The sequence below is a fragment of the Triticum aestivum genome, chromosome 6A (genome assembly GCF_018294505.1).
Source record: "Triticum aestivum cultivar Chinese Spring chromosome 6A, IWGSC CS RefSeq v2.1, whole genome shotgun sequence".
Lineage (NCBI taxonomy): Eukaryota > Viridiplantae > Streptophyta > Magnoliopsida > Poales > Poaceae > Triticum > Triticum aestivum.
In genome coordinates this window covers 619,454,324-619,468,579 of record NC_057809.1, presented here as the reverse complement: position 1 = coordinate 619,468,579, position 14,256 = coordinate 619,454,324, and the positions used below count along the sequence as shown (strand labels likewise).

General features: G+C 44.8%; 1 pseudogene; it reads left to right on the top strand.

The window, feature by feature from the left end:
* Positions 1-13,622: 13,622 nt before the first annotated feature.
* LOC123129865 (eukaryotic translation initiation factor 3 subunit B-like) overlaps positions 13,623-14,256 on the top strand; it is a 7,277-nt pseudogene continuing 6,643 nt past the window's right edge.

The following is a 14,256-nucleotide window of genomic DNA, read 5'->3' as shown; positions in this document are numbered from 1 at the left end:
GTCGTGGTTGGCCAGGCCAACCGGGACTAAAGCCCCTCCCGTCCGCCAGCTGGATGGGCTTTAGTCCCGGTTGGCCTGGCCAACCGCGACTAAAGGCCTTCTGGGACCTTTAGTCCCGGTTGGCCACGCCAACCGGGACTAAAGCCCCTCCCGTCCGCCAGCTGTCGACCGAGCGCGCTGGGCCCAGGTAGTTGGTCGCGGGTCTTCTCCCGAACCGCGACTAAAGACCCCTTTGGTCGCGGTTCGATTGTTTTGGGGACTAATGGGGGCGTATGGAAGCCTCGTTTTCTACCAGTGTCAGGAAAGCTTTCCACCAACGCAGAGGCCGGCGGTGGATGTCTGTCACTCGCAGCTGCTCATTCGGGCGCGGACAAGCACGGGCACCGGCGGCGCCCGGTGCCCACGACCTGTTCAATGGAATGACACAACAAGAGTCGGTATGTTCTTTTTGCTTGATCAAACTTTGCATATGCCATGATCAATGTTTTGCATAGACCGTCGTCAGTTCATTTCGTACATGATCAATTCTTGGAAACCTTGATAATTTTAGGAGTTTAACATGTCGACATGATCAATGACAATCATGAATTGACCCAAATGGACTATGAGTTGGGTCATCCAACTTGCCCTTCATTTGAAGTAGGGGCAACATCAAATCCCATCCGAGTAAGAAAAGAAGCCAAAGACGGCAAAGGCAAGAGGTCCGACATTCTCAACTTTTCAGGATATCTTGTTGGTTAAATCTTGGTTGGCCACAACAATGGATCACATTTGTGGCATGGAGCAAAAAGGCATATAAGTGTTGTTCGAAGATTTGAAATCACTATCATGAACACAAGCACTATGTGTGCTTGGCCGCCCTCAAAGTGGGATGGAAGTGGCAACTCATGTATGCTAAATTACTTCATCTTGTCATCATTTGCATATTCTTAATTTTTTTGTTGCATTCTCATTTTTATACATATTTTGTTTGCTAGACGGTGGTGGCAGCCACTATCTGTCAAGCAACAGAGAAGTAGCCATTTGGAGTGACATGCGTTATTCGTCATCGACTTCTTCGGATGACACAACACTGACACTTCATCGTCATAAGGGACCTTTTTGCACCAATTATACTGCTGCGGGGCTTCTTATCCTGAAGGCCTCAATCCGTGAGGACACAAGATGATCTTTTTTCCTTTCGCATACTAATATGATCTTTGAAGGTGGATGACGAACAACTCATCTTGATTATTCTGGTGTTTGATATTTGTCCTTGGTAGTCCTTGGCAGCTATCTTGTTTGTTGAAGAACAAGCTTTTAATATGTGGTATAGTTGATGATTCCAGTGTTTGATATTTGTCTTTGTTGCTTGTGTTCGTGTGGTCATTTATTCTCTTGGAAGAGTTTTTTTATCCGGCATATTCTGTATTTTAATTTTAAAATTGTATGAACTAGAATCTTATAATGCATTTGTAATTAATGGGAGCCCATATATGTGTATGAAATCTGGATACACAAGTTACAAACGCTAAAACTAAAATTTATGAATTCTAAATCCATGTTTCTTGAATGAAACTTAAACATTACGTAAATTTAATGTACCCATAGATCATTATTGCAATATCATTACCAGTAAAAAGAGATCTATTGAGTGATTCAGACTAATTTTGTCTTTGAAGGTCATAAGTTTTGAAAGGACAATGTTTGCAAGTCGTTAATAAACCTAACAATAATTTTTTTTCCATTCCCATCTATTACATGTCAAATATTTTGTTAACCAAAAATTCTATCTCCAAACGCACTTCTATTATGAGAACTTTTTGGTGGACATGCATCAAAAGGGGACAATTCTTCGAAAGGTCTTTGCCTTAGGGCATGGAAGGATATATGTACTTCTAAGAAGAAGGGAAGTTTGGGAATAAGGAATCTTCAAGCCATGAACCAACGTCTTATTCTTGCCTCTGCTTGGAGACTTGATAATTCTCCCAACTCACATCTGTCTCTTGTGCTCAAGTCTAAATATTTCATGCATACTTCCATATGTACTGCTGATACGTCTCCAATGTATTTATAATACTTTTATTGCTTCATGCTATTATATTATCAATCTTGGATGCTTTATATGCATTTTTATGCTATTTTGTATTATTTTTTGTACTAACCTATTAACTAAGTGCCCAGTGCCAGTTCATGCCTTTTTACTTATTTTTGGCTTTTCAGAAAATCAGTAATAAATGGAGTCCAAACACAATGCAGCTTTACGGTGATTTTTTCCGCTGGGAGGAGGCCAGAAGATCTACGGGAGAGCCCCAACTTCATAGGGCGCCCCCAGGGGATAGGGGTGCCCCTAAGCTTGTGGGCCCCATGCAACTCTGTTTGACCTAATTCCTCTTATATAAATTAAAAAATATTCCCAAAACACCAGAGAGCCACTCGAAACATTTTTTCCGCCGCCTCAAGCTTCTGTTCTTCCGAGATCCCATCTAAAGGCCTTTTCCGGTACTCTACCGGAGGGGGAATCTATCACGAAGGGTTTCTACATCATCCTTGCTGCCTTTTGATGATGCTTGAGTAGTTCACCACATACCTATGGGTCCATAGCTAGTTGCTAGATGGCTTCTTCTCTCTCTTTGATCTTAAATATTATGTTCTCCTCGATATTGTTGGAGTTCTATCCGATGTAATTTTCTTTTGCGGTTTGTTTGTTGAGATCCGTTGAATTGTGGGTTTATGATCAGATTATTCATTGAAAGTAATTGAGTCTTTTCTGAACTTTATTATGGAAGATTGTTATAGCTTTGTATTTTCTCCGATCTATCCGCTTGGTTTGGCCAACTAGATTGATTTATCTTCAGTGGGAGAGGTGATTTGTGATGGGTTCAATCTTGCGATGTCCTCACCCCCTGACAGAAGGGGTAGTGAGGTACGTATTGTATTGTTGTCATTAAGGATAAAACAACGGGTTTATTCACAATGATTGGGTTTAATTTGTCTACATCATGTCATCTTGCTTAAAGCGTTACTCAGTTTGTCATGAACTTAATAGCATAGGTGCATGCTCGATAGAGATTGATTGGTGGAGTAATAGTAGTAGATGCAGGCAGGAATCGGTCTACTGGTCATGGAGTAATGCCTATATACATTATCATTGCCATGAATAATGTCATAATTATGTGATTTTCTATCAATTGCCCAACAGTAATTTATTTACCAACCATATGTTATGTGTTTGAGAGAGGAGCCTCTAGTGAAAACTATGCCCCCGGGTCTACTTTCACATATTACAATCAACAATACCTTGCTGCAATTTATTTTCTTTTATTTTGTTTTGCAATTGATTTATCTATCTATCACTATCAGACTTAATCCTTGCAAGTAACGAGGTGAAGGGGATTGACAACCCTTTTGCCTGCGTTGAGTGCAAGTATTTATTTTTGTGTGTGTAGGCGTTGTTGAAGGGAATTTGATTGGTTCTCCTATAGGTTCGATAACCTTGGTTCTCACTGAGGGAAATACTTATCTCTACTGTACTGCATCTCCCCTCCTATTCGGGGAAATCCCAATGCAATTTACAAGTAGTAACTGCTACTTCCTCTAAAATCAGCTTTCTGGTCATCCATGCTCGGAATGCTCCCTAAACTCAAAGCTCATTGCTTATACCACATCGCCCAAGGCAATATTTCCATTTGGAGTGCTCGTGGTGCTCGACCTGGACCAATATTCATAATCACCTTATCATTCAACTTGTTGGTTTCACCTATCATGCACGAGTTAGTGACCTTTGGCTACCGGGGCAAAAAGCATGGAATAATGATTTTATCTATTCCCTTTTTTAGGAGCCCACGACGTCTACAATCATTCCCACTACCATCATCCAGGATAACTGCCCAGATATTCTTGTTTGAGATCTTGCTCCTAATGGAAAGTGCAGCTTAAAGTCTACTTATAAGTTTTGTTTGCGGGATATTCAAGCACAACCAAGGAATCGACATTTTCAGGTTTCTCATTAGGTTAAAGCTCTTATAAAGCAAGTTTTGAAACCAAAACTGATGGCCCCAAGAGTCCAGACTTTTGCTTCGAGGTTGCTTCGCAAAGCCTTCCAACAGGTTTGAGAGCTAATCTTTTTTCCATCCATATTTCGAAACAGTGTTGTCATTGTGCTGAAGACGAAAATGAAATGCATTTTTTTCCTTTGTGAATTTGCTAGAGCACCATGGTTTACGCATCCTTGGTACTTTAGAAGTGGTCTTTTAATGGAAAATCATCTTTGTAAGCAAAGTGTTATTATAACATTGCTTAATATGGACCATCCATACGCTACTGTACCCAATATTTTCAATTTTCTGGGGTGCATGTGGAAGTCCAGATGTGATTATCTTTTTGATAGGAGGTGCTCACTCCCACATCAGCTACACATAGCTGCCGTAGCTTTGGACGATCGTCAGAAGTTTCTAGTGGCTTCCTCCTTAGATGATTGCAATGTCGTTACTAATACTAGTTCCCCTGACAGTGCTATTATGTTGCCACCGCAGGGAAGCACTCTTAAAACCAATCTTCTTGTTGATGGTGCTAAGATATATTATGATGCTTTTTGTAGGCTGCCCGTAATGTGAAGTATCATATACTAGAATCATGTATATGATACTAGTGTATGATACTACTTCCCCAATGCATAGTATTATAAGTTAGTATCTTAGATTGTTTTATTAATTTTTATGCATGACACAAAGTAGTATAACATTTAATATGATACGGTATCATGATATGTTACCATGTCCTCTCTTTCCTCATTTAATTGTGGGCCATATAATAAAAAAAGACTAGTCGGCATATATAATACTCCCATTACAACCAGCCTTAGGTGCTCAAAAGTTACAGGTTTACCAAATGGCAGTGTTGCCACAGGCATTGGTGTCTTTCTCAATTTCGTCTTCCTCGTCGTCGTCGTCTTCCTCTGAGTAGTAGTCTTCCTCGCGGTCGTCTTTGACGGCGACTCTCATGCGAGCAAGACGACGTCTCGCGCTGGCCGCCTGGATTCTCTCCCCCTGTATCCTGGTCCACTCGTTGATCTCGTCTCTGTACACGCCGTCGTCGGCCACGCGGTAGTTGTCGGCCTCGGCGTAGCCCTTGTCGCTCAGCTCTCGCATCACCCAGGCCTGCCGCTCCTCGATCTCGCAGTCCTCGTCGTCCTTGAGGATCATGTCAACCTTATCCTTGACCCTCTCGGGCGTGTACCGGCGGCCGTCGCCGTCGAGGTAGTCAATGCCATCCCTCTCCAGCGACAGGATGAAGATGACGTCCTCATCTTGCACCCGAAGCTTGGGTATGGCACCAAGCCTGTTCCTCTGCCGAACCCGAGCCTGAGCCACGATCTCGCGGAAGGATGCCTGAGCCGCCGCAGCCGCCTCCTGCTCTTGCTCGTCTTCGCTCAACTCCTCGGAACTGTAACCGTCCTCGCCAGCCATCATGGACGACCAGCCTGTTGGTGAAGCACCACGCTCCGAGTACGTACTTCCTGTTGAACGACGGCTTACTCCCGCTGCGCACTCGACGTGCACCAAGCAAGATGCACACTTCGGTCTATGAAAGAACTATGGAAGCGATGCCCTTTCGTCTCAGGTCGCGTCTATTAATATTAGGCAATCAAGCCAGCAACGGCAAAAGAGATCGACCCGGATTCGGGACAAGACCGTTTCTCGGATACTCGCCTTTATTCCAGTATTAGCCGTATTCTAGAAAAAAAATCCCAGTATTAGCCATGTACACTCTAGACACAGACGGCAATTGAACGGCCCTCGGCTTAGCCCTGTATAACAGGGCTGAAAAGATAGGATAATCCTATGCAAAAAATCAGTGCATGTCCTCTTCACTAAAGAAAAGGAGACATATCACCTCTTCCCCCGAGCTCGACGTGGCTCCATCGATGATCAACAGCTTTACGGACCTCCAAAGTAGTTTGCCTAAAGCAAAACCATTACCGTTGAAAGAATCAGACCGGGACAACATGTCCCCGAACAGTGAGTCTTTATCAGAGGCTTTTGAATTTTTTTACTGGTTATGTATATAAACATAATGCATGTCAAATTTCACATGTATAGAAAAAAATTGGCGTCGGATAAGATAACAATGTTGCTCTGGTTGTATTTGTTCTGACAGTTTTATCTCTTATAACATTGGTTCTTAATTTTAAGGTCACATGTCTTATTTCTCACACCCCATCAACAAGGCAAAATTGCATCTTCCTTCACCCTCTTTTATCTCGGTCTACTCCTTTCTCTAGCTTTGGTGTCATCACTTTATGTCTACTCCTTGCTCTAGCTTTGGTGTCATCGCTCTATGTCACTCCATACAGTTTCATTATGACATGACAAGCTAACTTTTACTATGCCTTCTCACAAAAAAAATTCTCTTACTATGCTTGTCATTTGTTATTTTTATCGATCGGCAACACTCATATAGGTGTGTGTTTATCAACTATTCGGATTTTGGACTATCAGGCCATTAAAAAAATGCTTCCCATGATTTTCTTAAGATGAACATATTTTGCCATTTTCTGGTCAAAGCAAGCGTAGCAAAAACATAGTGGTTTTGGAAGATGAAAACACAATATGCATGAACTCTTACTAAAATCTAATGATGACATAAAGAAAGTGAAGATAGTTCCATATGTACATGCTTGCCCACCAAATGGAATTTGAACCACATAGGCATGTGAAAAATAATCTTAGTGTATATTGATGCCATCAAAATCTTAGTGTGAACCTTACGGAACAAGTATATTGAACCAATTGATCTTTCTTTCAAAAATTTAAAATGCGTTGACAAACTCTGATGTCTTTCTCCCACATCACTACATACTTAGCGATCATCATGTCCATTTATCCACATGCAAGTCGCACCCGAAACACAAATAGGTAAAGTTTGATGATGATATTCATCTTCCTTCACTACTTTTCTGTTCGGTCTTCATATATGCCTTCGGCTCGCTGTACCTTCTTTCTTATGTGTGCATATCTTCTAACTCCAAAGAGAATTGTTGTCATGCTCTCGTTGTTTGCGATGAGAAATGGTACACGTGAAAGGCAAACTTTAATATAGGTAATGAAGGAGGACATGTCACAATCACAATATCCCTGCAACCCACACTCACTAATGTGAACAAATGTGCAATCAAATTTGCCTCCGACTTCACACCAACCAATGCCTGAGCAGGGGTGAAGGGTTTAGAAAAAAGTTTAGAATGTAAACAAAACATATATCAACCATGCTATGAGATTTCAAGAAAACAATTAAACATAGCTTATTAGAAAAAGTACCGTTCACCTATTAGCTCTATAAATTTGTCATTTCGGTTTCCCAGGCTCATAAATTTTGCAGAACAGACAAACTCCATGGGAGATGATAAGTTGATCACCATGATTGCTTATATTTTGGATGACCGGCCGAGCGCTCGGCCGGTCGCCCCTTGCTCGCTAGCCTTTTTACACGCAAGCGACTGGGCAGATGCGTTCATGGGCCTCAAGCGAGATATCCCTTTTCTTATATCTCCCACACAACCTTTTTTTCTTTGCTTTTTTATTCTTCCTCTTGACTTTTGCTTCTTTGCCTCCTTACGCAACCCAGCCATCCCTTGCTCCTTTCATCATTCACAGGAAAGCTACAACCGACGAGTCCCGATGTTGCAACCTTCATCGCCTTCTGCTACGACCTACAACGGGAATTGCTGCAACCATTCATGTTGATAGCGGCAATGACAATTTTTGCTTCAACCGTTATCGGTATTTGCTATGACCGGCGATTGAAATTGCTACAACCATTCATGTCGATGTCGCGACCTGCGGCCCACGATAACGACGACAACGATTTTGCTTCAACCTTTGTCAGCTTTTGTTACGAGCGGCAATGAGAATTGCTACAACCATTCTCACGTTGATGATGTGACCCACGATGGCGAAAACAATGGTTTTGCTTCAACCTTCATCGACTTTTGCTACGACCAGCGATTAGACTTGCTACAACCATTCACGTTCACAATGCGACCCATGTGGCGGCGGCGGCATTTTTGTTGCAACCGTCATCTAATTTTGCTACAACCGTGAAGGAAAGTGCTACAACTGGAAAGGCCGGGAGCTGCAACCGGCACAGGCGGTGGTACAACCGGTGGCAATAGTTAAGTACCTTTACTCTTAAGTATGAGCTAGCAGCTCTCTCTTAACAGAGTAACAACATGTAATTACACATTCTCCTCATATGTACATAGCTCAAGACTCGTATAAAAAATAGATGTGTTACCCTCTCTGTTACTTCCCCAACCCCTATTACTCATTTCATCTTATTTCTGATGGCAAAGCACATATACAGCCTTGTAGATAGAAAAACAGGTATGTCATATAGAGATAAGAACACACCGGAGGTTTATGTGGACATGGTGCATTTTCATCAATAAAGTTACGGAAAGGAAGAGAATAGCTCAACCAGAGATTTGCAAAAAAGATTTTAGCGGATACAAAGGTCGTATGTTGTGTCTAGGTGAGTCGGACAATGTTTCAAACATTCAACCGATGTTGGACTTGACGGGATAGGCATCATGCTTTAAAAAGGGGTCACAATCTAGCGTGGATGAAATGGTGCCTGGTAATCCTGTGCGCTCGTCCTCTGAAGTGTAGTTGTAGCAGGCTAACATGTCAAGGAGAGAAATCAGCATCAAGATGAAACCTACATCATCTCTCAAAGGAAACATGAACAAAATCATGATGATAAAAATAAGATCCGTCCAGTCAGGTGAACACCTTATTTAACTATATGTATTCACACTCAGAGACTCCTACAAAGATACATACAGATTCACCAAATGACCAAGAAGTGATGCTAAAAAGACACACCAACAAGCACAGAAATTTGAGTTGCTCAACAAAACTCGACGAAAAGACAGGCCAAGCTTCCAATTTCAAAACTAATTGAACGAAGACCCTGAGGTGTCTTATGTCAATGATATGTAGAAAAATGATCTTTGGACTGAGTTGAAGTCAAATTTCACCCTACCGCCAGAGGATGATCCGGAGAAGCCAGTTAAAGAGCAATTAATCAAGTCTTTTGCTCTTAAGAAGATGGCAGACCTATTCAGGAATTGGAAGAAAGACCTGAATAGGTTTGTCGATAAAAAAGAGACACCAGAATTCAAGGGCAAATATGAGATGATCAGAGATGACTGGCCCGCATTTGTGGCCCACAAGACAACGGAAAAGAGTAAAAAGATGTCGGCGATAAACAAGCAAAATGCTGCGAAGAAGAAGCTTCACCATCGCACGGGGTCAGGTGGCTACCTCAATGCCCGGCCTAAGTGGGCCAAGGCTGAGAATGATCTGCTTGATAAAGGGATCAAACCAGAGACAATGAACTGGCCAGACCGTTGCCGGACTTGGTTCTTCGAGGCTGGCGGAACCTTGGACCCTGTACCAGTCAAGAGGCTTCAGCAATATATCGAAGCAACGCAGCAAGGGACGTTCGTTCCAGACAGAGAGAACGACGAGCGTACAATGGCCCTCGGGAATCCTGAGCACCCTGGACGGACACGAGGCACGCCAGGCTCCGTTTCATGGAAGGCTGGGTTTCCGCACGCAGGTGGTTACAAATGCCAGGAGAGGAGGAAGAAAGTGCAGCAGACCGAACTGCAGGCGCTGCATGCAAGGGTACAAGCGATAGAGGAACGAGAAGCAAATCGCAGCAAACGACCTACCGAAGCTTCCCCTGAAGCTACCCCGCCATCTCAGCGGAGAAGCAGCGTGGCTTCCACCGAGCGGCTTCAGCCGGAGCATGCCTTGACGGCTCCTGCCAGCTATCCCGTGGATGCTATCATGGAGGCTCAAAATTGCCACCTTATGGCGCAATGGATGAATTTGAAGGTCAATGCGGCTGTTGGCTCTGTTTATCCTACTGAATCCGGCGCAACTTTTCACTGCCGGCCGATTCCAGAAGGATATGCTAGGGTGATTGTGGATGAAATAACGGAGTGATTTGAGGACCTTCGGCTTGACCACCCTACCGGTGAAGGGGAGACTCGGCTGGGTTCTGCTCTGAAGACTCCATGCCTTTGGCGGAAGGATCTCATCAACCTTCCGAACTGGATGCCTCTGCCTCCTCCTCCTCCTCCGGCGAGTCAGGGCACTCCGCCTCCTCCACCGCCTCCTCCTCCGGCGAGTGATGATCAGGGCACTCGGCCGGCTCCTTCTCCGGCGCGTGGCGGCACTCCGCCTCCTTCTCCGCCTGCGCCGGCGTGCTCGAGCAGCCAACCTCCTCCTTCTCCGCCTCGTCAGCAAGGGCGGAAGAGACCCGCCGCCGCTCCGGCTGCTCCGGCGCGTCGTAGTTCTTCTCCTCCGCCTCGTAAGCAAGGAAAGAAGACATCCGCTCCGTCTGCTCTACCGGCGTCTAGCAATACAGCCAAAGGCGGGAGGACATATAGATTCGGTCCTTCTCTGAAGACTCTAGAGAAGTTATCATACGAGATGACCCCGGAGGAGAACGCGAAGATCGCGTGAACCGAAGTGAAGGACTGGTTTCAAGGGTTGAAAGCACAGAGACATCCACCTCCGGAGGAGAAGGTAGATCCGGTGAAAGCGAAGCGCACTCTGGCTGCCCTAACAAAACCACCCAAGTCTTCGCCGAAAGGCAACTATGAGCGCATTATTGGAAAGGCATTTGCCGAAGCGGAGCGGTCGGGAAGTACTGTCAGTGATCAAAGGATGAAAGAACGACGAGCTGGGAAACAAAGTGCCCAGCTCGGCGAACAAGCGAAGTAATCGTGCCCCCCGCTCAAGGTGCCTGCTAGCGACATTGTCGATCCGAGGATGGTGCCCGGTTATAGCAATGTTGGAGATTACCTGTCCGATGATGTACATTATGATTTCTTGGAGGTGCAGATACAAAGATACGAGTACGGGAAGCCTCTCGTCAAAGATGAAAGATCTCTATCAACGATGATGCGAAGATTGCATGATTGGTACATGAAAACCTGCAGAGAGTCTGGGGGGAGGAGTACTTTGTATGTGAGAGTTAAAGAGGAGCATGACCTCGTTGGAATTGAACTGTTGCCTGTTCCATTTGAAAAGTTCTTTCAGTTTTTCAATCAATTGGCCCTCGATAAAGCAACGGTCACCTGCTACTGTCTGTAAGTAGTACTACTTTTGTCATTAAGTCTCTCTATATAGCTCAGCTCTTTCATTGCATGTATTTATAATTATCCTCACTATATTATGCAGATTGAAGATCGCCGAATTGAAGAAAAGACAAGTGGGTGATATTGGGTTCATTAACACATATCTCATAGATGCAACTGAGTTAAATATCATGCCGAAGATACCGAGGCCAACTTGCTACGATCGTTGGTAATAAATGAACACAAAGATATAATACTCTTTCCTTACAACTTCAAGTGAGTGTTACTGTCTTGTGGCATATTCGGTTTCCCTTATTAGTCCAGGTTATAGTAATGTAATTGATGAGTTATGCATGCGTGCGCAGGTTCCACTATATTCTCCTAGAGATTAAGCTTGAGCAGGGAGTAGTAACTGTCTTAGACTCGAGACGAAAAGATCCCAATGAGTATGCGAACATGACTCAAATGCTCGAGAAGTAAGTTAAATCGATCATTATCCACCATATCAGCAACTTTATTCATTTCTGATATCAAGTCATTGTTTTCTTTGTATGGCAGGGTTTGGAGAAAATTCACCAAAAAAGCTCCGGGACTGCCGAAGAAGCTGGAATTTAGACACCCGAAAGTAAGTACTATAGTAGCATGTTCCACGCATCTCCTAGTGATTCAAGAGCTAGTTTCATCAATACCATTTGGCATTCTTGCTTATCAGTTTGATTGACCTCTATTTCTTGTAAAGTGGTTGTGGCAGAACAAGGGAATGATTTCTGTGGATACTACGTTTGCGAGTCCATCCGCCACACGACCTATGAGCGGGGCTACTCTGACAAACAATATGAAGTGCGTAAATAACAATATTCACAAATTTATTTTGTTACCATCATTTGTGTTTAGTTTCATTTATTCATATATATATATATATATGTATATATATATATATATATATATATATACAGACGGTTTATTCTCATAACACTTCCGAACTGCATTGTAATACTGCATTGGAAAGCTATGCGCACTGCACCACAGAGACCAGCGAACTTCATGTTTGAAAAAACTATACGTATGGTTTTTTCGGTACCTTTTTTGCTGTAGTTTTTTAACCGTTTATCGGAATTATGCGTGTAATATACCGTTGAAAAACTATGGAGTAGACGCAATTTCGCCATGTTGAACACTTTTCAAAATTCATCATAGTTTAAGAGCAGTTTCGAAAATCGTGCGGCTCACAACGAATGGCAGTGAGCGTTTTTTTGCTTTTTTTCTAAACCGCTCGTCGGAATGAAACATATGATACACCGTTGGAAAGATATCGTCGCCGCGCATCTTTTTCATATCTATTATTTTTTCTAATTCGCTACGGTTTAAGAGCAGTTTTGAATTTACTAAATCGCGGAATTGTATTTTTCGAATTTTTTCAAATTTTCGGTACTGTTTTCACTCCAGTTTTCTAACCGTTTGTCGAAACAAGGCGTGTAATATACCGTTGGACAGCTACGAACGAGGCGCAACTTTCATATGTTGAAATGTTTTTGAGATTTCTTACGGTTTTTAGTTAAATTTGAAAATCGTGCGTCTGACTACGAAGGGCAGCGGCCGTTTTTTCGTGAAATTTTTACAAAACGTTGGTCGAAATGATCCAACTGATACTCCGTTGGAAAGAGATCGTCGAGACGCTACTTTTTCATATAGGACACTCCCTCTAATTCATTACGGTTTAAGAGCAGTTTTGAAATTACAAAAACGCGGAAACTCTCTTTTTCGCGACAACAAAATCGACGCCTGCACTGCATCGGACAGAAAGCGCACTGCTTCAAACTGAAGAACGCACTGCATCAGACAATGAAGTGAACTTCATGATTTATTTTGTTGGACGTAGATTTTTCTCAGAGGAGTTTTGTTTACTTTTTTCTAACTTTTTTTCGAAGGAAAGTGGACCGCAACACTCCTGAAAGTGAAGCGGAACACTACCAAAAGTGAACCTCATGATTTGTTGTTTGTCTTTTTTTCGTACTAATTAATTTTTTACGCGCGTTGAGAAGTGTTGAGAAGTGAGCTGCTTTCTGATGTGTTTTTATTTTTGGATCACCAAGTGAACCACAAAGGGGTCCTTGCGGCTACAGGCTGGATGGGCACCATTGCAGTTCGCATCCACGACGACTGCGATGGAGAAGGCATCCTTGCAGTTCTCTTCCCCCTGCCATGCATCACCGAGGCTGGATGCTTCAGCGGCGGATCCCCTAGGTGATGTTGGGGCGAAGGTGAGGTGCGGTGTCGCTTCCTAAACGCCGCCGCGGAAATATCGTTGCGGACGGACTGCATCGCCGGCCGCTCGGCGCGCGCTCCGGGCGCCCAAACTGCAGCTACACTCTGTGATGATGAATTTCCATCCGCACATAAAAACGCCCAATTTTGCAAGCCCGTGAGCACTGAACCACATCACGAGTGCCTCCGAGCTGCACTGCCATGGTCGCCAAGCTACACTGCCATGATCCCAGGCTGCGGCGCCATGACCGACGACGAGGGGAGGGAGCCGCTGGTTGAGGATGCGGCCATGGAGGTAGAGGTGAGGGGGGCCCGTGGTGGCCGCGAACTGCACGCCCATGTGCCGCCGCACCGCATAGCGCAACCTGACGCACTTCCAAGTCTGGCGGCCGAACTGCACGAGGTGGAATCCTGCGCCATGGAGAAGGCCGGGCAGTGGCGCGTCGTGGAGCTCATGGTTTGATGAGCGCTGGTGGTGGTGCATCCTGGATTCGGCAGTGTGCCGTCGCGATGGCCCTGGATCCGGCGGCGGGGTCGGGTGGGGACGACGTGGATTCACGCCTGGGTGGAGAAGGTGGCTCGGGGATTCGACAGCCGCGCTCGCCGGGTCAGATCCGGCGTAGGTGAGGGTGGGGCATCGCGGGAGGGACGGGGACGGCGCGAGGCGGGCTGGGCGCGATGGACGGCGGCTGGTGGGCTCCGGGCGCCGAGGAAGGTGGTAGGGGCGTTGTTCGATGCGGAGGTGGACGAGGCCGGCCGCCGTGGAGCTCCCGCGCTAGAAGGCGGGGAGGGGTGGGGGAGGACGCCCGGCGTCGGGGCACGGGCGCTAGGTAGTGGGGAGTGGAGAGGGAGGGGTG